Source organism: Simochromis diagramma, unplaced genomic scaffold (genome assembly GCF_900408965.1).
Source record: "Simochromis diagramma unplaced genomic scaffold, fSimDia1.1 OVJJ01000514.1, whole genome shotgun sequence".
In the NCBI taxonomy this organism is placed as follows: Eukaryota; Metazoa; Chordata; class Actinopteri; order Cichliformes; family Cichlidae; genus Simochromis; species Simochromis diagramma.
In genome coordinates, this window is record NW_024387346.1 from 2,688,062 (window position 1) to 2,709,330 (window position 21,269).

Below are 21,269 nucleotides of genomic sequence, written 5' to 3' on the forward strand. Positions count from 1 at the left end.
ACTGCCCATGTGTTATAGGGGGAAAAACATAACACACTATTCTTCACCAAATTAATCTCAGCATAAAATTTAATAATCATAAAAGACTCTTGCACAGGCTACAGTGATGACCACATTTGATGTCTACTTGTGAATGTTAGGTGACTCTAAAAGGTGGACTCGTGGCAGAAACACACAGAGACTCGGGAGTGCTGTGAGTGAGGTTTATTTACAGTGACAGGGTAAATGTACGATGATGAGGAGAAAACGAAAGCACAGAGCTGGGAGCTGGTGGCGTCCTTAAGCGATCTAGGGGAGAAGGACAAAACAGAGTTAAGGGGTGACTGTTATAGCGGACGCCCTGGACCACTATCTCTGAAACATGATTCGGTACTGTTCCCTGGTAATAACGTCCGGTCAGAGATGGGGAATGATGTCAGAGTGGAAGACCTTTATTTACCACGAGCCCATATCCAACACACACTCTCGCTGGCAAGTAAGGATGTGGTTCTGCAATTAATACAAATAAGAAATAACATAAACATCTCTCTCTCTTGTTTAGCATTTCTCACTCTTCAGTATTACAGAGAACACCATACCAGATTACAAATGGACAGAACCAGATAACAGGAAGGAGCTTAGCATAATAACACAACAGGTTTCATAGACGCAGAATCATAATCAATTTAGGCCAATTCCCTCATTTGTGGGTCAACATCACCCTCTAGTGGACACAATTGCTCACTCAAACGCCGCCATGTGTACGCAGGCTTTATAAACAAGAACAGATTCGTATGCTAGCTTAGTAACTCCATCAGGTAAAATCTTTGTGAACATTAACTCTCCACAATAACTGAAACAACTTAGAAATGAGGAATGTCCTGTGGAGCCAGGCCACTACTTACTTTATTCCTACAGCATAGCTGCTAACACACAATAGTAACAGGTGTCTACATCTGTACATTAACTGCAACAGAAATAAAATATGTTCCCAATGTGACTTACTGGGTCTATGAACGCACACTTGCCTGCCTTAGTCTGATTCAATCCAAGTCCATAACTTGCCTGCAGCAGCGTTACTCTCCGACTACACTGTTAATTGCCACAGCAAGGAGAGGACGGGTGCGCACCCTGGGGGAATTATGCTCCTCCCGTGCAGGTAACTCATACCTTGACAGGAGGACTTTTTAACAGCCGCCCCAGATTTCTGTTGAGCTCCGGTGGCCATTGGGCAGTAATCATCCATTACTCTGGTAATGCAGGAAGACGAACAAGCCGTGTGAGAGGGCTGGTGTATGCACGCCCTCTCACTTCCACCTTCACAGTTCTGACCCGTCCATCTGGTCCTGGGAAGGTTTCTGTGATTCGTCCTGTAGGCCACAGTGAACGGGGAAGCTGGGGATCTGCAATCATAACGGCTTCACCCACAAGAATGTCCAGACTCTCGAATTGCCACTTCTGTATGGTGTGCAGGCTTGGAGAATAATATTTAATGAAATGCTTCCAGAAGTGTTCAGCTAAGACCTGGCTGTGACGCCATCTCCGTTTACTCAATATCTCCGATTCAAGGTAGACAACCTGGGAGAGAGACACATCTGGCCGCCCCATCAACAGGGTATTTGGACTAACAGGGTGTACATCAGCTACATCTGAGAAAACAAGCCCAGGGGCTTTGAATTCAGAATACCCTCCACTTCGGCGAGGAGGGTCTGCAGAACCTCCTCAGTTACAGTCTATGCCCCTAAAGTCATCTGTAGAGCCTGCTTCAAGGAGCGAATCTCTCTCTCCCAGCCACCACCAAAGTCGGGGGAATTTGGTGGGTTGAAATAGAATCTCACCTGCTGAGCAGCTAGGTGTGTCTGCAGTTCAGGCAAGGAGACAAATCCTGAATATTTAGCGGATTGTACAGTCAATCTCGAGAGTCTTTACAAAAACATGTTACCATTCAGGGAAGCGACAATACTGCGACACCAGCCGTCCATCGCACAGCTTTTTAAAAGCGCGCACTCTGATTCAAATTCAAATTCAAAGCGTTTATTGTCTTATGTACAGAAGAAATAGCATTCTCTGTGCAATGAAATTCTTCCTTTGCTGTCCATTCACAAATGCCAAGGTCAGGGTTAAAAGAACAAGATAAAATAAGGATTAAAAAAAAGATCAGTACAAATAGTAAGTGAAGACAAGTGTGGTATGCAGATGTGTCTTGCCCAAGGACACAACAACCGAGACTGTCCGAGCCGGGGCTCGAACCAGCAACCTTCCGATTACAAGACGAACACCCAACACTTGAGCCACGATCAAGATGATTTTTAGAATGGGGCATGTGTTTTTGAATCACTGCATCATCCAGGCAAAATGTAATGCAATTCCTTAGAACTCTAACCCCTTAACCCCTGTACATCCTTTAATAATTTGTTTTGTTTGTTTCTGTATTTTTCTGTATTACTGTCCAGTTTACCATTTGTAAACTGGATGTGAGCCTCCAAAGATTTATAATTACGAAACTGGTTCGCTTGTATGCGCTGACTCCACAGACAAGGTACGTAAAAATATTGGGGTAGGGTGGCGGTGAGTCGTCAGGGTCTCTACTCCACTGGCGTATTTCATACGGGTCCACATATGCGATGCACTCTATTTTTGCAGGTATCATCTCTTTGCATCCGGACCATTAAACAAAGATTCATCAATGCCTCATGAAAATGATCAAAAGAACAAAGCCAGCTGTGCCTGGCTTCCATAGTTCCCCACTCCACTGCCTATGAACTAGAAATTTTCACTTCTTAAGTAGGTCCTGTCTGATACTGACCCGCCACATATCTGTCCGATCCTACTCCTGGAGACCCATACTGACCCACTGCAAAGAGTCATAGAAAGTCTTCAAAAGCGCTCCCAGTACTCCAAATGACCTCAGCCGCCTCAGCAGGTAGAGTCTGCTCTGACCCTTCCTATAAAGAGCATCAGTGTTGTGGCTCCAGTCCAGTTTATTATTCAGGTGAACACCCAGGTACTATAAGAGTCCACTATCTCAATGTCCACTCCCTGGATGTTCACTGGTGTCAGTGTGGTTGGTTTGCTTCTCCGGAAGTCCACCACCAACTCCTTGGTTTTCCCAGCGTTGATCAGCAGGTGGTTCTGCTGGCACCAGTCCACAAAGTCCAGAGTCCACTGTCTGTACTCTGAGTCGTCTTCACCTGTGATGAGGCCGACTATGGCAGAGTCGTCAGAGAACTTCTGTAGGTGGCAGCGTGGGGAGTTGATGGAGAAGTCTGCAGTGTAGAGGGTGAAGAGGAACGGTGCCAGCACAGTTCCCTGTGGAGCCCCCGTACTGTAGACCAGCATAGCAGAGACACAGCGCTGTGTCCTCACATACTGTGGGCGTCCAGTGAGGTAGTCCAGTATCCACTGGGACATGTAGACATGTTGTTCTATGTTCTGCTTCTGTGCTGCAGCAGACTGACTAGCAGATCACTGAAAGACAACTGGGCCTACCCCACCTTTCTCTTGTCACACATCCAAATTTGTTTTGTGTCACTCATTTCCAGCAGCATAGTTCTCTACTTACTGTCACTTGGAGATGACTTCCAGACCTCATGGTAATGTCTTTGTTTGTTTCAATGTCACGTTCTTTGTTATTTAAATTACCACTTAATGGCCTTCACCCCACTTCCCTTTATCATGGCTATAAGTTATTACTGTTAGGGAAAAGGAAAACTCCACAGTAGTAAATTGAGTGTGAAGAGCAGGGGATGGACTCAACTAACTCATGAAGAGAATTAGTTGATTAGAAAAGTAAAATCAATAGCTACATGTGGAGAATGTGAACTCTCTTGACTTTGTTCAATTATGTATCCATCCATTCATCCATCCATTCACTTCCGCTTATCCTTTTCAGGGTCGCGGGGGGCGCTGGAGCCTATCCCAGCTGTCATAGGGCGAGAGGCAGGGTACACCCTGGACAGGTCGCCAGTCTGTTGCAGGGCTAACACACAAGGACAGACAACCATTCACACTCACTCGCACATTCACACCTAGTGACAATTTGGATTATCCAATTAACCTATCCCCACAAGCTGCATGTCTTTGGACGGTGGGAGGAAGCCGGAGCACCCAGAGAGAACCCACGCATGTTCTCCCCAATTATGTATCCAAATTTTGAAATACTAAATGTTTTTTTAAGTGCAACAAATCAATAGAATTGTACTGTACTCAAGAATTCTACAGTAACAGTAACAAAATATTTGTATTTATTTCCCATCTATGAAATAGAATATTCCAATCAATTCTTGATTTAAAATGGAGCCAATGAACAGAAATCATGTTGCTCTTTTTCTAGTTACTGCCAGTACTCTTGCTGAATAATTTTGCAGCAACTGAAGGCTTTTTAAGGAAATCCTGAAAGTAACAAACATAAAGGAGTCAAGCACTTGCATGAACAGTCAAGCAGCAAAGTTTTTAACACCTCATGGCTCCCTCTGGATTTGAACCCAGGATCTCTACCCCACAGAGTGAGAATTAGATCCCTAGGCCAACAAGCCACAGAAAGCATTAGCATTCTTTTAACGATGTCACATTTGTGAACGACTGAATGAAGAAGAATGTATGAAAGATTGCCTTGATCGCTCAGAAAATCATCAAATGGCATTTAAACCCTCACAGACCCGAGGAGGGAATCATCTACCTGTTTACATTCGCTACTGTCACTGCCTTCAATAATGTTTTAAGTATAATCTTAAAAGATTAGATTATTCAAGACTTTGTAGGGAAAGATATTAAATGGGATTCAATATAAGAAAGATTGTGTGCTCTCTCTTTCTAGACCCTTCCAGTACTCTTGCTGCTGCATTTTTGGAGCAACTGAAGGCTTTTGAGAGAGTTTTTAATAATAGCAAAGTATAGTAGCCCAGCACTTGCAAGAACAGCTCAGCAGTAAAGCCCCGAGCACCACACAGGCTTGTCCAGGATTTGAACCAAGGACCTTTCATACCCAAAGTGAGAACCAGGGCCCTAGACCAATAAACTGCAAAAAACCCAAAGAATCCTTTTAACAAAGGTCACATTTCCCAACTACTAGAAGAAGAATATATGAAAGATTGTTTTAAATGCTGGACTTTGATGTTATTGTTCCTTTGGAGAGACAAAAGGCTGCCCTCAACAAATTTCTGCAAAGCCACTAAAAGACGGTAATTTAAACACTTTAAGATTAGAATTATTACAGAGAAATTAAAGAAAAGGCAGATGAAAAAAGTAAAATGATGCACAAAACAACTACAAACAGAAAATAAGTACAACGACGAGCAACTGAAAACAAAATTTGGAGTTTCTCTCCTTCTGAAATCCAGGCAAAAACACCCGTTAGCCCTGGCAAAGGCAGTGATGATGCACTGAGTTAGATCCATCAGATCAGTGGGCGATGGAATTTTTTATCCTTTAGGACTGATTTGACTAGGTTTGCTTTACTTAACTTCCATAAGTCATCATATTTACCTGAACTTGAGTTCATGCATGATTCAGTTTTTTTCTGTTGTTATTTAATGCCCCCCTCTGACCCTGCACATATAATCCTGGTGAATATATAGTTGTAGTTAGGACTGCTCTTTCTGGGCATCTGACATACAGAAATGTATTTTTAATAAATTAAGTTTCAAGTTTTATTGTCATGTATGGATAAACAGTGTAGCCACATTTACCAATAATGAAAATCTTTGGCTCGTGCTCCTCAGCTTTAATTTCAATTCAATTTTATTTATATAGCGCCAAATCACAACAACAGTTGCCTCAAGGTGCTTTATATTGCACAGTAGATCGCACAATAATAGATACAGAGAAAAACTCAACAATCATATGACCCCCTATGAGCAAGCACTTTGGCGACAGTGGGAAGGAAAAACTCCCTTTTAACAGGAAGAAACCTCCAGCAGGACCAGGCTCAGGCAGGGGCGGGGCCATCTGCTGCGACTGGTTGGGGTGAGAGAAGGAAAACAGGATAAAGACATGCTGTGGAAGAGAGACAGAGATTAATAACAGATATGATTCAATGCAGAGAGGTCTATTAACACATAGTGAGTGAGAAAGGTGACTGGAAAGGAAAAACTCAATGCATCATGGGAATCCCCCGGCAGCCTACGTCTATTGCAGCATAACTAAGGGAGGATTCAGGGTCACCTGGTCCAGCCCTAACTATATGCTTTAGCAAAAAGGAAATTCTGAAGCCTAATCTTAAAAGTAGAGATAGTGTCTGTCTCCCGAATCCAAACTGGAAGCTTGTTCCACAGAAGAGGGGCCTGAAAACTGAAGGCTCTCCCTCCCATTCTACTTTTAAATACTCTAGGAACAACAAGTAAGCCTGCAGCATTAGAGCGAAGTGGTCTAATGGAGTGATATGGTACTACAAGGTCATTAAGATAAGATGGGGCCTGATTATTTAAGACCTTGTATGTGAGGAGCAGGATTTTGAATTCGAGTCTGGATTTAACAGGAAGCCAATACAGGAGAAATCTGCTCTCTCTTTCTAGTCCCTGTCAGTACTCTTGCTGCAGCATTTTGGATTAGCTGGAGGCTTTTCAGGGACTTTTTAGGACACCCTGATAACAATGAATTACAGTACTCCAGCCTGGAAGTAATAAATGCATGAACTAGTTTTTTAGCATCATTGAAGCATTAATTAATGGCAGGACTTCTTTGAGCAGTTTTGTAGGAGGGCCTAACTTTAAAAAGTTAGGCGTACCGGTATGCCCATGGCAAAAAGTTAGTCTAGAGCCCTGCTCTTTGTGAATTGCTACCTTATCGTGGTGGAGGGGTTTGTGTGTCCCAGGGATCCCAGGGGCTATGTTGTCTGGGGCTTTTGCCCCCTGGTAGGGTCTCCCATGGCAAATTGGTCCTGGGTGAGGGACCAGACAAAGAGTGGGGCCCGGCCGGGCACAGCCCGAAAAGGGGACATGGGCCCATCCTCCCGCAGGAGGCGCCATAGGGGTTGGGTGCATTGTGTGCCAGGCGGTGGCCAGGAGCGGAGGCCCTGGCGGACTGATCCCCGGCTGCCAAGACTGGCAATTGGGACATGGAATGTCACCTCTCTGGTGGGGAAGGAGCTTGAGTTAATGCGCGAGGTTGAGAGGTACCGGCTAGATATAGTCGGGCTCACCTCTACACATGGCTTGGGCTCTGGAACCAGTCTCCTGGAGAGGGGCTGGACTCTGTCTCAGTCTGGAGTTGCCCCTGGTGAGAGGCGGCAGGCTGGGGTGGGTATTCTAATATCCCCTTGGCTTGCTGCCGGTACGTTGGGGTTTTTCCCGATGGATGAGAGAGTTTGTTCCCTGCACCTTAGGGTTGGGGAACGGGTCCTGACTGTCATCTGCGCTTATGCGCCAAGTGGCAGTTCAGAGTACCCAGCCTTCTTAGAGTCCCTGGGTGGGGTGCTGGAAGGTGCTCCACCTGGAGACTCTGTTGTCCTGCTGGGAGACTTCAGTGCTCACGTGGGTAATGACAGCGAGACCTGGAGGGGCGTGATCGGGAGGAACGGCCTCCCTGATCGGACCCGAGTGGTGTTTTGTTATTGGACTTCTGTGCAAATCACAGTTTGGCCATAACGAACACTTTGTTCGAACATAAGAGTGTCCATAAGTGCACGTGGCACCAGGACGCTCTAGGCCGCAGGTCGACAATCGTTTTTTTAATCGTCTCACCAGACCTGCGACCATATGTTCTGGACATTCGGGTAAAGAGAGGGGCTGAGCTGTCAACTGATCACCACCTGGTGGTGAGTTGGATCAGGTGGTGGGGGAGGACGCTGGACAGACCTGGTGCCTCACCATCTGCACCTAAACGCGTAGTGAGGCTTTGCTGCGAACGTCTAGCAGAGGCCCCAGTCCGCGAGATCTTCAACGCACACCTCCGGCAGAGCTTCAACAGCATTCTGAGGGAGACTGGGGACATTGAGTCCGAGTGGACCATGTTCAGCGTCTCCATTGCCGAAGCTGCTGCATTGAGCTGTGGCCGCAAGGTGGTTGGTCCCTGCCGTGGTGGTAATCCCCGAACCAAATGGTGGACACCAGAGGTGAGGGGAGCCACCAGGCTGAAGAAGGAGTCCTATCGGGCTTGGTTAGCCTGTGGGACTCTGGAGGCAGCCGGCAGATATCGACAGGCCAAACGGAATGCGGCTCGGGCAGTGGCTAAAGCAAAAACTTGGGTGTGGGAGGAGTTTGGAGAGGCCATGGAAAAAGACTTTTGGACTGCCTCGAAGAGATTCTGGCAAACCATCAGGCGTCTCAGGAGGGGAAAGCAGTGCTCTACCTGCACTGTGTATAGTGCTGGCGGAGCGCTGCTGACTTCGACTGAGACAATTGTCAGGCGGTGGAAGGAATACTTCGAGGACCTCCTTAATCCCACTGACACGTCTTCCGAGGAGGAAGCAGAGTCTAGGGATGAGAGGAATCACCCGCCAATTTCCGGAGGAGAGGTCACTGAGACAGTTAAACAACTCCTTGGTGGCAGTGCCCCTGGTGTTGATGAGGTCCGCCCCGAGTTCCTGAAGGCTCTGGACGTTGTAGGGCTGTCCTGGTTGACACGCCTCTACAATGTTGCGGGGAGATCAGGGGCAGTACCCCTGGACTGGCAGACCGGGGTGGTGGTCCCCATCTTTAAGAAGGGGGACCGGAGGGTATGTTCCAACTACAGGGGGATCACACTCCTCAGCCTCCCTGGGAAAGTCTATGCCAGGGTGCTGGAAAAGAGAGTTCGTCTGCTAGTCGAACCTCGGATACAGGAGGAACAATGCGGTTTTCGCCCTGGTCGCGGAACACTGGACCAGCTCTTTATCCTCTCAAGGATACTTGAGGGTGCATGGGAGTTTGCCCAACCAGTCTATATGTGTTTTGTGGACTTGGAGAAGGCATTCGACCGTGTCCCTTGGGGTGTCCTGTGGGAGGTGCTGCGGGAGTATGGGGTGTCTGGCCCGTTGCTACGAGTCATTCAATCCCTATACAACCATTGCAAGAGCTTGGTTCGCATTGCCGGCAATAAGTCGGACTCGTTCCCGGTGGGTGATGGGCTCCGCCAGGGCTGCCCTTTGTCACTGATTCTGTTCATAATTTTTATGGACAGGATTTCTAGGCGCAGCCAAGTGGCGGAGGGCTTTCACTTCGGTGGCCTCAGAATCTCATCTCTGCTTTTCGCGGATGATGTGGTTCTGTTGGCTTCATCGGGTGAAGGCCTCCAGCTCGCACTGGAACGGTTCGCAGCCGAGTGTGAATGAGGATCAGCACCTCCAAATCTGAGGCCATGGTTCTCAGCCGGAAAAGGGTGGAGTGCCCACTCCGGATCGGGGATGAGTTCCTGCCCCAAGTGGAGGAGTTCAAGTATCTCGGGGTCTTGTTCGCGAGTGATGGGAGAAGGGAGCCGGAGATTGACAGACAGATTGGTGCGGCGGCTGCAGTGATGCGGACGCTGCACCAGTCCGTCGTGGTGAAGAGGGAGCTGAGTGTAAAAGCAAAGCTCTCAATTTACCGGTCGATCTACGTCCCTACCCTCAAGGGTGGCTGGCCTCTCAGATAGGGCGAGAAGTTCGGCCATCCGGGAGGGGCTCAGAGTATAGCCGCTGCTGGAGAGATTATATCTCTCGGCTGGCCTGGGAACGCCTTGGTGTTCCCCCAGATAAGCTGGAGGAGGTGGCTGGGGAGAGGGAGGTCTGGGCTTCTCTTCTTAGGCTGCTGCCCCCGCGACCCGGCGGATGAAGATGGATCGATGGATGGATGGAGAATTTAAGACAAGTTGGTATTTACAGTTTGTGCAAGAGTATTTACAGTTTGTGCAAAACTTGTGAAATGAGCATTTAAGTGGCTTTTGTTGAAGTGACAGTGTGTAGAGCCCTGTAATTGTAGTGAGTGTGTAATGGTTTATATAGAATGTCAGCAGTTCAAAAGCCTGTTGGCTTTTGGGTAAAAACTGTCTCAGTGTCTGGTAGTGCGGGTCTGAATGCTCCTGAACCGCCTGCTGGACAGCAGGAGTGTGATTAGTCTGTGGCTGGGATCAGAGAGGATCCACTGTGTCTTCCTCACACAGCGCTGTCTATAGAGATGGCTGGCCATCAGCCAGTCTGAATACTTTCAATAGTGCATCTGTAGACATTTGTTACTATTCTGGGGCTCATGCTGAATCTTCTCAGGCGCCGCAGGAAGAAGAGCCGCTGTCTTGCTGCTTTTGAGATCACACCAACATGGTGTGACCAGCTCAGATCCTCGCTGATGTTGATGCCCAGGAATCTGAAGCAGATGACTCTCTCCACCTCTGCCCCTTCGATGTGGATGGGGGTGTGGCCTCCTCTCTGCAGTCTCCTGTAATCCACGATGAGCTCCTTGGTTTTGCTGACGTTAAACAGCAGGTTGTTGTCGCGGCACCATGATGTCAGTGCTCTCACCTCTGCCCTGTATGCCATCTCATCTCCATCAGAAATGCAGCCGATAATGGTGGTGTCATCTGCAAGTTTGATGACAGTGTTGGAGCTGTGTGTTGCTGTACAGTCGTGGGTGAACAGGGTGTACAGCAGGGGGCTGAGCACACATCCCTGGGGGGCACCTGTACTAAGTGTGAGTGTGGATGAGGTGATGCTGTCGATCCGAACCACCTGAGGTCTGTCTGTCAGGAAGTCTAGGATCCAGCTGCACAGGGAGGAACTGATGTTCAGGTCACTGAGTTTCATGATGAGTCTGGATGGTATAATGGTGTTGAAGGCAGAGCTATAGACTATGAACAGCATCCATACATATGGGTTTTTCTGGTCCAGGTGAGAGAGGGCAGTATGAAGTTGTGATGTGAGCTTTGACTCTGCACTCTAAGCACTTCATGGCAATGGAGGTGACTGCTACTGGGCGATAGTCATTTAGACAGCTCACATTAATTTTCTTAGAGACAGGGATGGTGGTTGTCCTCTTAAAACATTTTGGGACAGCAGACTGGAGCAGGGAAAGGTTAAAAATGTCTGTGAAGACACCTGCCAGCTCATGGGCACATGCTTTGAAAACCTGACCTGGAAAGTTGTCTTGTCCAAGAGCTTTTCGAGTGTTTACTTTCCTGAAGTATTTACACACGACTGCCTGAGATATTTGAAGAGGGCAGCTCTCCTCTTCCAGCAAAAGCTCCTGAGATATATGTTTATCAAAGAGTGCATAGAAGGTGTTAATCTCATCAGGTAGAGAAGCAGTTACCTCCCTGACTCTGCCGCTGTTTCCTTTGTAGTCTGTGATGGTGTTCAGATCACTCCATATGTTATTGGTGTTGGAGTTGCTGTAGCAGAGTTCCACCTTTTCTTTGTACTGTCCCTTGGCCGTCTTTATTGCTTTCCTGAGTGCATACTGGGATGTTTTGTATTTATCTGGGTCTCCAGATTTAAAGCCCGCAGTCCGCGCTCTGAGCGCTGCGCAGACCTCTCTGTCAACCCACGGCTTCTGGTTGGGGTAGGGTTCATACAATAGCCCGTGGTACAACGTCATTGACGCATTTGTGAATAAAGTCTGTTACGTACTCAGATTAATTGTTGACATTGTTGTCAGCGGCAGCCCAGAAGACTTCCGAGTCTGTGATGCTGAAGCAGTGATGCAGGCCACTGTCTGATTGGTCGGTCCAGCGTTGAACTGAATGTCATGGGCTGGTTGCTTTTCAGCTTCTGCCTATAGGCTGGCAGCAGCAGAACCGGGGAGTGATCTGATTTTCCAAAGGCAGGTCGGGGCGGGCTTTGTAAGCATGTGCGTATGGAGAATAAACATGGTCTAAGATGTTCTCACCACGCGTTGGAAAGTTTAAGTGCTGGTAAAACTTCGGGAGAACTTTCTTCAAGTCGCCAGCAATGATAAAAGCAGTCTCCGAGTGTAACGTTTCCTGCTGGTCGATAATATCAAACAGTTCGTCCAGTGCCTGTGTGGTTTCAGCGTGGGGGGTGGGATATAAACAGCAGTACAGAATACCCCCGTAAACTCCCTGGGCAGATAAAAGGGACCTCATCTGATCATAAGGTGTTCAAGATCAGGAGAGCACCCCGACGAAACTGTCTGTACATCAGTGCACCACCGTTTGTTGGTCATTATGCACACGCCACCTCCCCTACATTTACCAGAGTCCTTTGTTCTGTCCTGGCGGTCAATGGAGAGTTCCTCGGGGACAATGGCCGCGTCAGGGATGGAAGGGTCCAGCCATGTCTCTGTGAAAACAAAGACTTTGTAGTTCTTAATGTCTCTTTGGAAAGTCAAAGGAGATTGCAAAGAAAAGCGTCTGGACTTCTTTAAGTTGCTTGAAGACGTTTCGCCTCTCATCCGAGAGGCTTCTTCAGTTCAGAACTGGATGACACAGCTTATCTCACAGGAGTAACATAATTTTACTCACCCTTCCATTCACTACAATCGTCCTCTCATCCGTCAGCGCATCAGATGACTACTCAAGCTCTGGGTTCATTGCTTTTCCTCCAGCAATCAAAGAAACACACTGAACGTCACGCCGGCGCTTCCGAGAGGCCGAATGCTGACAACCTTCTAGCAGTTTTCTTACCACCCGACATGCAGCCCGCTACGTTGATCCATCCAGTCAGCTCATCTCTGATAAATCCAGTTATGAAGTGATTTCGGAGGCCCGCCACTTCAGCAAAAACCAGCGGGGTCGCCAACCAGTGGGGTCGCCAACCAGTGGGGTCACCAACCAGCGGGGTCGCCAACCAGCGAATGAGCAGCTCCTCTCATGTCACTCTGAAACGGACCCACACGCTGAGCAAGTTAGCCGAAAAGCCGACAGACATCAGCACCGAACCCAGAAGCCACACCGTACTCATGCTCCCAAGCAAATCGCAGCTCCAACAGCAAAAGCTACAGCATACTTCATAGCTCCACCCATCTGGCAGCGCCAGTTAGCAGGGACAAGCTCAGCTTTGTGCTCCTTCCTCCTAACACCATTTACTGGAAGCTGGAAATCTGTTGCTCTACTGTTTCTCCATTGCCGTGGTGTTTTCTATCCCTCATTTTGCTAAAGGGTTAACTGATGGCACGACCATAGCTGGACTGGCCATCAGGCATTTGCCCGGTGGGCTGATGGTGATTTTTTGTTTTTATGGGCCGATGACTTTATTTTATTTATTTATTTATTTTTGTAACAGTATAAACAATGAAAGGTGGTGAATTGGCCAGATGCTGGCTGATGTGTCAAAATAAGTCAGTTGTTTAGTGGTGGCTATAGCAGAGCTTCTACAGAGGCCAGCAGGTGGATGAGGGAAAGGGGAAGCAGGAGGAGGAGAGACCCGAGGCGGCCGCTGGTCCGAGGTGAGCTGAACTTCAGGTAAGAAGTTATGACCTGCAGTCTAGCTGGGTCAGATATAAACCAAGTTTAGGTGTAGTTCATTTTCATTTTTACAGTCAATAACTTGTACTGCGTACTAGCTAGCATGACAGAGTTTCTATACAGCTGGGTGGGTGCTAGGATGTTACTGATAGTGAACTTTATTTTATTCATAAGGTTAGTTAGTAGAGTTGCCAACCGTTTGGTAAAAAGTGGAATCGTCCCGTATTCAGAGAAAATATTACACGTTTCGTATTGAGCTGAAAAGGAACACAGTTTGTACCGTACTTCAGCTAGAATGAAAAAAGACACAAAGCTGGAGTTATTCTGTCTTTACGCTGTCAGCTGCCTCTTCTTCTCTCATTCTCTCCCCCTCCCTCTCCTGTTGCTACTTCAATCATGAAACTGATCAATGATCAGCTGATCAGCTTTTCACTCTTGTTTATCGCCCACTTTGCGCCAGAAAGAGGAAACCAGCGGATGTCGCGCTAAACAACAGCAGCACGTTTAAGCTTGATCAGCTGTTGTTAGAATTTATTTAATATTAATTTCTAGTATCAGCTGATGTTTGCTGGAGCCACAGCTGTAAAAGCTGCTGGTCATGATATCGGTTTGGTTATCTGGTGAGAGGGAAACATGAAGATGAAACCAGGAGATGTCCTTACTGAATCATCAGAGCTGAACAGGTGATGGAAAAACAGGTTTACCTTTTAGGTGACATGAATGAGTTGAAGGGAAGTTATGAACTGTTTCTGAGAGACAAATAACACCAGGATCCTTTTCTAAATAGCTGACAGCTGGTAACTGTGCAGGGGCGGGTCTAGGAAAGTTTTGCCAGGGGGGCCAGGTAGGGCATTAACAGGGAAAGGGGGGCATAAAGAAATACTTTTCTTTCTTATTCTCATTTAAAATGTCTAGCTTTTAATAAATAATTATCTGAATCTTACAACTAACATTTTAATTTGATGTAAAATGTATAGAAATCATCCATATACCAACAAGACAGTGTATATCACTGTCACAACAGCGTTCGTTTTCATTCCAAGGCTTTATGGCTTTAATACCTGGTGGGCCGGTCTCTAGTCAAAATGCCTGGGCCGATTTTTTGTCCCAGTCCAGCCCTGGGCACAACACGCAGTGAATTAATCTGAGAAGGTGCATTAAAAAATAAATGGCCGGGCCAGCGGTGCAGGGCTCACAATAACATTATCAGCTGATGCATTCAACAGAGATTTATTAAAGTTTGTTTGCTGCTTGTGTGATTACAGATGCAGGGAGAGTTATGCTTCCCAGGTTTCCACTGATGACTGAGCCTTCAACCTGCAGCAGATAGAGGATGTTCAAGAAGCTGCTGCTGTCCCCGTCCAAGAAGATGATCCTACTGCTGCTTCATATAAACAAAAGTGATTTTGATGGAGGACTTTATGGTATGGTGCCAGACCTTTTTTTGTTAGACATGTGAAAAGCTGTGATTTATGCACAGAGATGGCCAACAGAAGGTGAACCACTGTTTGCATGATGAGGAGTGTTTGTGGGCAAGAGTTCGTGTCCAAGTGGGGTGGGGAAATCAGTGAGAGTGATGGTGGAGGTTCAGAGTTTTGTATGGGTGAGTCGAAACTGTCTCTCAGTCTGCCGGATGTAGCCCGGAGGCTCTTCAGTCTTCTTTGCGATGGCAAACTGAATGACAGCCATGGCAAATTTAAAATGGAGTGAAATAAAAGGATCAATATTTAATTCTGGCCTAAATTGTGATCTTTACAATTTATTTTACTGGTTGACTGAAATGCTGTGTTGTGTTGACTGTTTGTGTCACGGTCCTGGGTCGGTGACCCAGTGTTTTGAGTTTCTTGTGTCTCTGAGTTTTTGTATTATGATCTTAGTTCTCTTTGTTGCCCCAGTTTATTCTATAGTCTAGCATCTTTGGCTTTCTTGTATTCTGTTTAGTTTTCTGAGTATTTAGTAGCTGCACTCTGTGTCTCTTTGTTGTTGTTCTGTGTTTCTTAATTGCTCTGTCTCCCCTAGTCAAGTCTATGTTACATTTCCTGTTTTACTTTGAAGGTCTGTGTCCTACGTGAATGTATTGAGTTTGCTTCCCTTGGGTCTCGTTATGTCCGATTTCTCCCAGCTGTGCTCCCCTTCTGTGTCTCATTCCCCTCATTATTTCCCAGTGTATTTAAGCCCTGAGTTTCTCTGTGTCAGTCTCGCGATCTCCCTCATGCTGTGTGTGATTCTCCCCGTGTCTCCTGGTGTACATTATAATTAGCTTTTCCCAGTTTAGTTTTGTACTGTTTGTGATCTGTTTTCCAGCAATAAAGCTGTGCTTTTGAGTTCAAGTTCTGTCCCCGTGAGTTTGCGTCTGGGTCCAATTCCTGCCTGCCACACAGCTGAAACATGACAGAAGATCGCGACCATTACACGGACCCAGCAAACTGCTCTCAGCTGCGTGAGCGTCAGGATGCTGCCTTTGCCCAGCTGGAGGAGGAGCTTTAGGCCGTGGCGCACTCCTGACTACGGGCGGATTTTCCGAGGAACTCGGCTGGCTCTCGGAGGTCCCAGGAGCTGCCGAAAGCCCCCACCTGCTGCTTCACCTGCACCCAAGCCGCGGCCGCTTCAAGTGGGAATTCTCTGCGTCTCTTCAGATGCCCATGCTCCAGCCTCGGCGTCGCCGTTCTGCATGCCGGAGGCTCAGCGGTTTTCTCCGCCCGCTTACCCCTCCCGTAGGAAGCGGCACACAGACACCTGCAGTGTCACCGTCCGCAGCTGCCACGCCGTCGCCTGGTCCAGCGTCAGCCTCAGCTTCTGCCTCGCCTGGTCCTGCGGCTGCCACACCGCCGCCCAAGCCACGTTCTGCACCCCGCACTTTCTGGGCCACCAACTGGACGTCATCGCCGTCGTCGTCGGCCCCCACAACTGTTTCCCCGTCGCCGCCCGCACGGTCGTCTCCCAGAACTGTTTCCCCTTGGCTCCTGTACTGTCGGGACCGGGGTCGGCCCCCTGAACTATGTTTCTGGACTCTATTCCCTGCAGCCCATGGTTGTTATTGGCCCACCTGTTTTGTGCTTTTCATGGACATTTTGTGTTGGACTATTTTCTGAGTTCCTGTGATGGACATTTTGGTTTTGTTCCTTATATGAAAGAAGAACTTTTCCCCTCGGTTCCTCCTCCATCAAATCTCTTTCAAGTACAGGGCAATTCAAAATCGATTTAGGCTACGTCCACGCGTACACGGGTATTTTTGAAAACAGAGATTTTCCGTTTTCGTTTTAAAAAATAATCCCGTCCACACATAAAGGCAGAAATGAAGGAAAACGCTGCTAGGAACATGCCAAAGCAACAGGTGGCGATATATTCCCAACCGTGCAGAAATGTTGGCCAATCAGAAGTCTAGAAGCCTCGGTGGGAAATAGTAAACAAGGATGGGGCATAGAAGCAGAACCGAGTCGTATGTGTGGAGGGACAGTAACTGTGTGTGTATATGTAAGCATTTAAACACTGCACAGAGTACAATTAACAGTAACAGTATTGTCGAAATTCATTTCACCGAAACAATAACGTGGCGCACAGTGCGACGTCAAAAAAGGCGCACACCTTTGACGCTGTGTTTTCTCCATTTTTCTCGTCCACACCTAAATGCAAAAACGAAAGGTGCAAACGCATAGAAAAATCTGCGTTTTCAAAAATACCCGGGTACATGTGGACGTAGCCTTAGTCTGTGTGTGGATGGATTTATGTGGATGGACTAAAGAATTTTAAATGAAACATGAAAGCACATAGTGCTCAAAACTTTAGCTGTCTGTGAAAATGAACTAAAATAACAATAATATTTGTCAGGTTACATGGATGAAAGTTATCACTTCATAAGATCACTCAGCAGTAACATGATTGTAAGTACAAGCTCCTGTTTGACTCTCTAAAAAAACCTTTCATATTTGAATGTCCTGAAGTGCACAGTGTGATGTAAAAAAGTAGAAGCTAAAAGTACAAAGAGTATATTATATTCTGGATCTAACAGAGATCCAGTGGAGAGAAGCCCAACAACTACTCTTTCAAGAATTTTTAGATGAAAGGAAAGTTGGGAGACTGGCCTATAATTAGCTAAGGCAGCACGCTCAAGAGATGGCTTTTTAAGTAAGGGTTTAACTACTACCAGTTTGAAGGCCTGTGGTACATCATTCATATGATTGAGCCATATGAATGAATCATATGATTATTACTCCATTATAAAATATTATATTTTTACCATATGTCATAAAAATTATGACTGTCATAACTTTTTATTACTTCCTATATTGTGTCCTGTGTCATAAATCATTTGCTTCACAAAAAGTGTGTGTGTGTGTGGGGGGGTTCTCTCTAGCCTGGCTACAGTCATGAAGAGAAACCTAGGGTTTTCTTCAAACAGTGATGAATACTGAGATGTTCTTGCTTTTCAGAGGGCTTTTTCATAAAGCAGCAAACCATTTTTGCAGGCCAAATGATGATCTTCTAAATTTGGGATACATCTTTTCCTCTCCAGCTTAAAAGTTATCTGCTGTAAGTTGTGCATTTGAGGGTTATACCAGGGAGTCAAGTACCTCTGACTTGAGGCTCTCTTTTTTTACAGGAGCTACAGTATCCAGAGTCATACATATAGTGATGGGGTAAAATTATTAACAAGATAATAATCTGGTTCTTTTCCATTTTGAGAGAAGATAGTTGAGTCTAATAACAGATTAAATGCCGTGCTGATGGGGTTATTTTTAGCAACTACATGGATGTTAAAATCTGCAACATCATAAAATTCTACTGGAAAAACAGAAAAGCTAAAAGGTTTCTCAACTCTCCAGAAAAACAAATGTAACAGGGCTCTGGTGAGGCATCATTGTTTTTTTTACATTACTATTTAGCTAACCAGATACTACGGAGCCCCCCAGGGGACATGGGAGAAAAAAAAATTAGGGAGGAAAAAAAAAAAAATTAGGGAGGAAAAAAAAATTAAGACGGACTTTTGCGAGATCTCGCAAAAGTATTGCGAGATCTCGCATAAGTATTGCGAGCGCTCGCAAAAGTCCGTCTTAATTTTTTTTTCCTCCCTAATTTTTTTTTTTTCCTCCCTAATTTTTTTTTTTTTCCTCCCTAATTTTTTTTTCTCCCATGTCCCCTGGGGGGCTCCGTAAGATACCATATAATATGAAACTGATTAACTCAAATCCAGTCCACAACTCCTGGATAGAATTAGAACAAATAGATTGTAACAACCTCAAATTTCCTCTCTTACTCTTTTAAATGCAATAACAGTTTCAAAAAACAGTTGATCTCCACCTCAACAGCTTGATGGAAAACCCTTGGGATTGCAATTCTTTGGCATAATCTCCAATTTGGCACAATCCAGATTTTCAGATTAACAGAGCAACTCTTCACTTTAGAACATGGGAGAAGAAAAGAATCTCACATTTTCATCACACCTTTATAGATACTAGGCTCATGTCAGTCTCTAAGCTGTTTCAAATATTAGACAAAAGAAATATTCTCTACTACCTACAACTTAAAAATGCAATTAAGAAAAGATTTCCTATGCTTCACATAACTGTACAAACACCTACATTTGCAAAGGACATCTCACCTCTTTCCCCAAAAAACAAAAAAACTCTCTTTCAACTACATAAATAAATTTTTGTCACAAAATCAATATACATACCCATCTCCATGCTTGACTTTGTATTCAATGTATTCAAAACACTGCAGGCACATATTTTCATGCGCTACGGCTGTGTTCACCTGTTCAGCACTCAAAATCTTTCCTCTGTCTTGGGCTGCAGAATCCCATTGTCTCCTCATTTGTGCTTACTCATTCACATAACTTCAATTAGTCTTCCAACCAAACAAGGTAAACCCACACTCAAAGCCAATAATACTTATCAACTGGAAAAAGAAACAATCACTGAGCATTAATCATTGATTGAATATCCTAATTGAGCACATATCAATGGAAAGAGTATCTGCCTCTTTAAAGAAAAGTATGACACACTTTATAGAAACATGGTCTCCATTCATTAACTTATTAGATATGACTCTAGAAAGCTGATTTTGCCTGTGATCGAATTCCACAATGGATATTCTTAATTGTCCTTTCTAAGCATATCATTAATTCTAATTGGGTCTCTATATTGCTCTATCGTTAACTCTTCAATTCTGTTTTGCAGTTTCAAGATCTCAGTCAGGATTGGTGGCTCTGACTCCACTTCCGTGTCTGACGTGGGGTTGGTTTTGGACATCACCTGTCTTGATTCTTTTAATGCACAGTACTAGTTTAGCACACATTGACACATTTAACTCATAACTATATCTATGTAATGCACAGTAGGACTCTCTGTAGGTGTTAAGGGCAGATTGGGATGCTGTTGGGGAGTCACGTTGCTGGATCAACTGGGAGAATAGGGGTTACGAGACTTGTGGGTTGGTCATATGGAGGTTTATTTTGTTTTCCTGTATTGTCTCTTGTCACCAGGTGGGTCGAGAGTGGCACTGAATATGTGGGGCAGTGGGGCCGGAGGCTGCCTGATTCTTTCCGACTTGGCTCTCCCTCCTCTTCCCTTTTCTTTCCATTGATCTGCCTCACATGTGTTGCCTGTGTGTTCCAGCCCCAGGGTCCTCCCTGCGCGCCTGCTCCCTTGTCCCTTTTTCCCATCTCTCTGTGTTGGCGCTGGTTGGTAATTCTTTTCTGAGCCCCCCCCTTTCTGAGAGAGAAAATAAAAGAAGAACTAATCCATATAATCCATATCCATAATCCAATAATTGGCTGCATGATTCACCAGCTGACACTCCAGGAAGGACACACACTATTGGCGCACTACCCCCTAAGATTTTTTTGCCATGGGGTTACAATGAGCCTTCACATTTCTTTTTGGCATTGTTCCTTCTTGTTTTCCTCTTCCATGCAAGTGTCATGACTCACTTTCGGCAGTTCTGCACTACATCCGGGTGGTCCATTGAACTTTTCATTTCTTGGCCAAAGGCTGAGCGTAGAATGTCATCACGAGAATGCTTTACTGGGAAATCTCCTGTGGAGTGAATTACTGCAGAAGGGTCTGCTGAGACATCACAGCCATCTTCTCCTCCCAGAGTCGGACGAGGTTGACTGAGCGTAACAAAAACACTACAGATCTCTATCAGTCATGAACGCACACTGCCCCAAGACATTATTAAACCCCGACCAATCTGTTCCCAGAATTAAGGGATGCATCAGGTGGGATTCTGACCATGGCCTAAATTCTTTGTGTTTTGCCCTTGTAGTTCATTTCTGGCAGTACTATGAGATATTTATGAATGTCCCCATGCACACACCTAACCTCCACCCACTCTGCCTCTTTGATGGGTTTGATGGACCAGAATTGAATGCAGTCCCTCCACGAATTGCTCCATCACCACGAGCTTAGCCAGCTCAGCCTCCCTTTATCTGGGACCAGGTTGTAGCCATCGAGTCACCACATCATAAAGATCCCTGGCGTATGGAAAGGGCCAGGCCCATCCAGTTGTCCTGGAAGTGGCGATGGTGGTTCTCTGGGCGAGGCCTAGGCGATTCACAAATAACCAGCAGCCATCTGCAAAAAAAGCAATTTTTGTGCTTTTTATCAAAGTTTAATTTACCCATCACCCCCAAAGAATATTCAGTGGTGTTTGACACGATACTAAGAGGTGTGCTGCAAAGCCCAGGAAAGACGGAATTAAACTGAACTAAATTTGGCTACATATAGGAAAATTTTGCTTAAGCAATAAAGTTAAGAAAGTTTCTTTTAAAATCCTAGATAATATATACCCAGTTAAAGACATTGCAGAAGTTTAGGCCCTGCATTAGCATTTCAGTTTCAGAGTCTTAGGTGACAATGTATGCTAGGTGATCGCCTCACATAGTCTCTCTCAGTTATAATATGTTCTTAATATGAGTTATACACTAAAAAATCATCTGTAAAATATATCATTTGTTTTATTAGTGTATATATGTGTTA

General features: G+C 45.7%; 1 long non-coding RNA gene across 1 annotated transcript; it reads right to left on the reverse strand.

Annotated features, from left to right (window-relative positions):
* Positions 1-410: 410 nt before the first annotated feature.
* Positions 411-20,958, reverse strand: LOC120718305. The gene is made up of 4 exons (XR_005692445.1): positions 20,948-20,958; positions 17,697-17,709; positions 7,769-7,772; positions 411-526 (listed from the first exon to the last, which is right to left on the reverse strand). It is a non-coding gene; the product is annotated as an uncharacterized LOC120718305 (long non-coding RNA).
* Between the last annotated feature and the right edge of the window lie 311 nt (positions 20,959-21,269).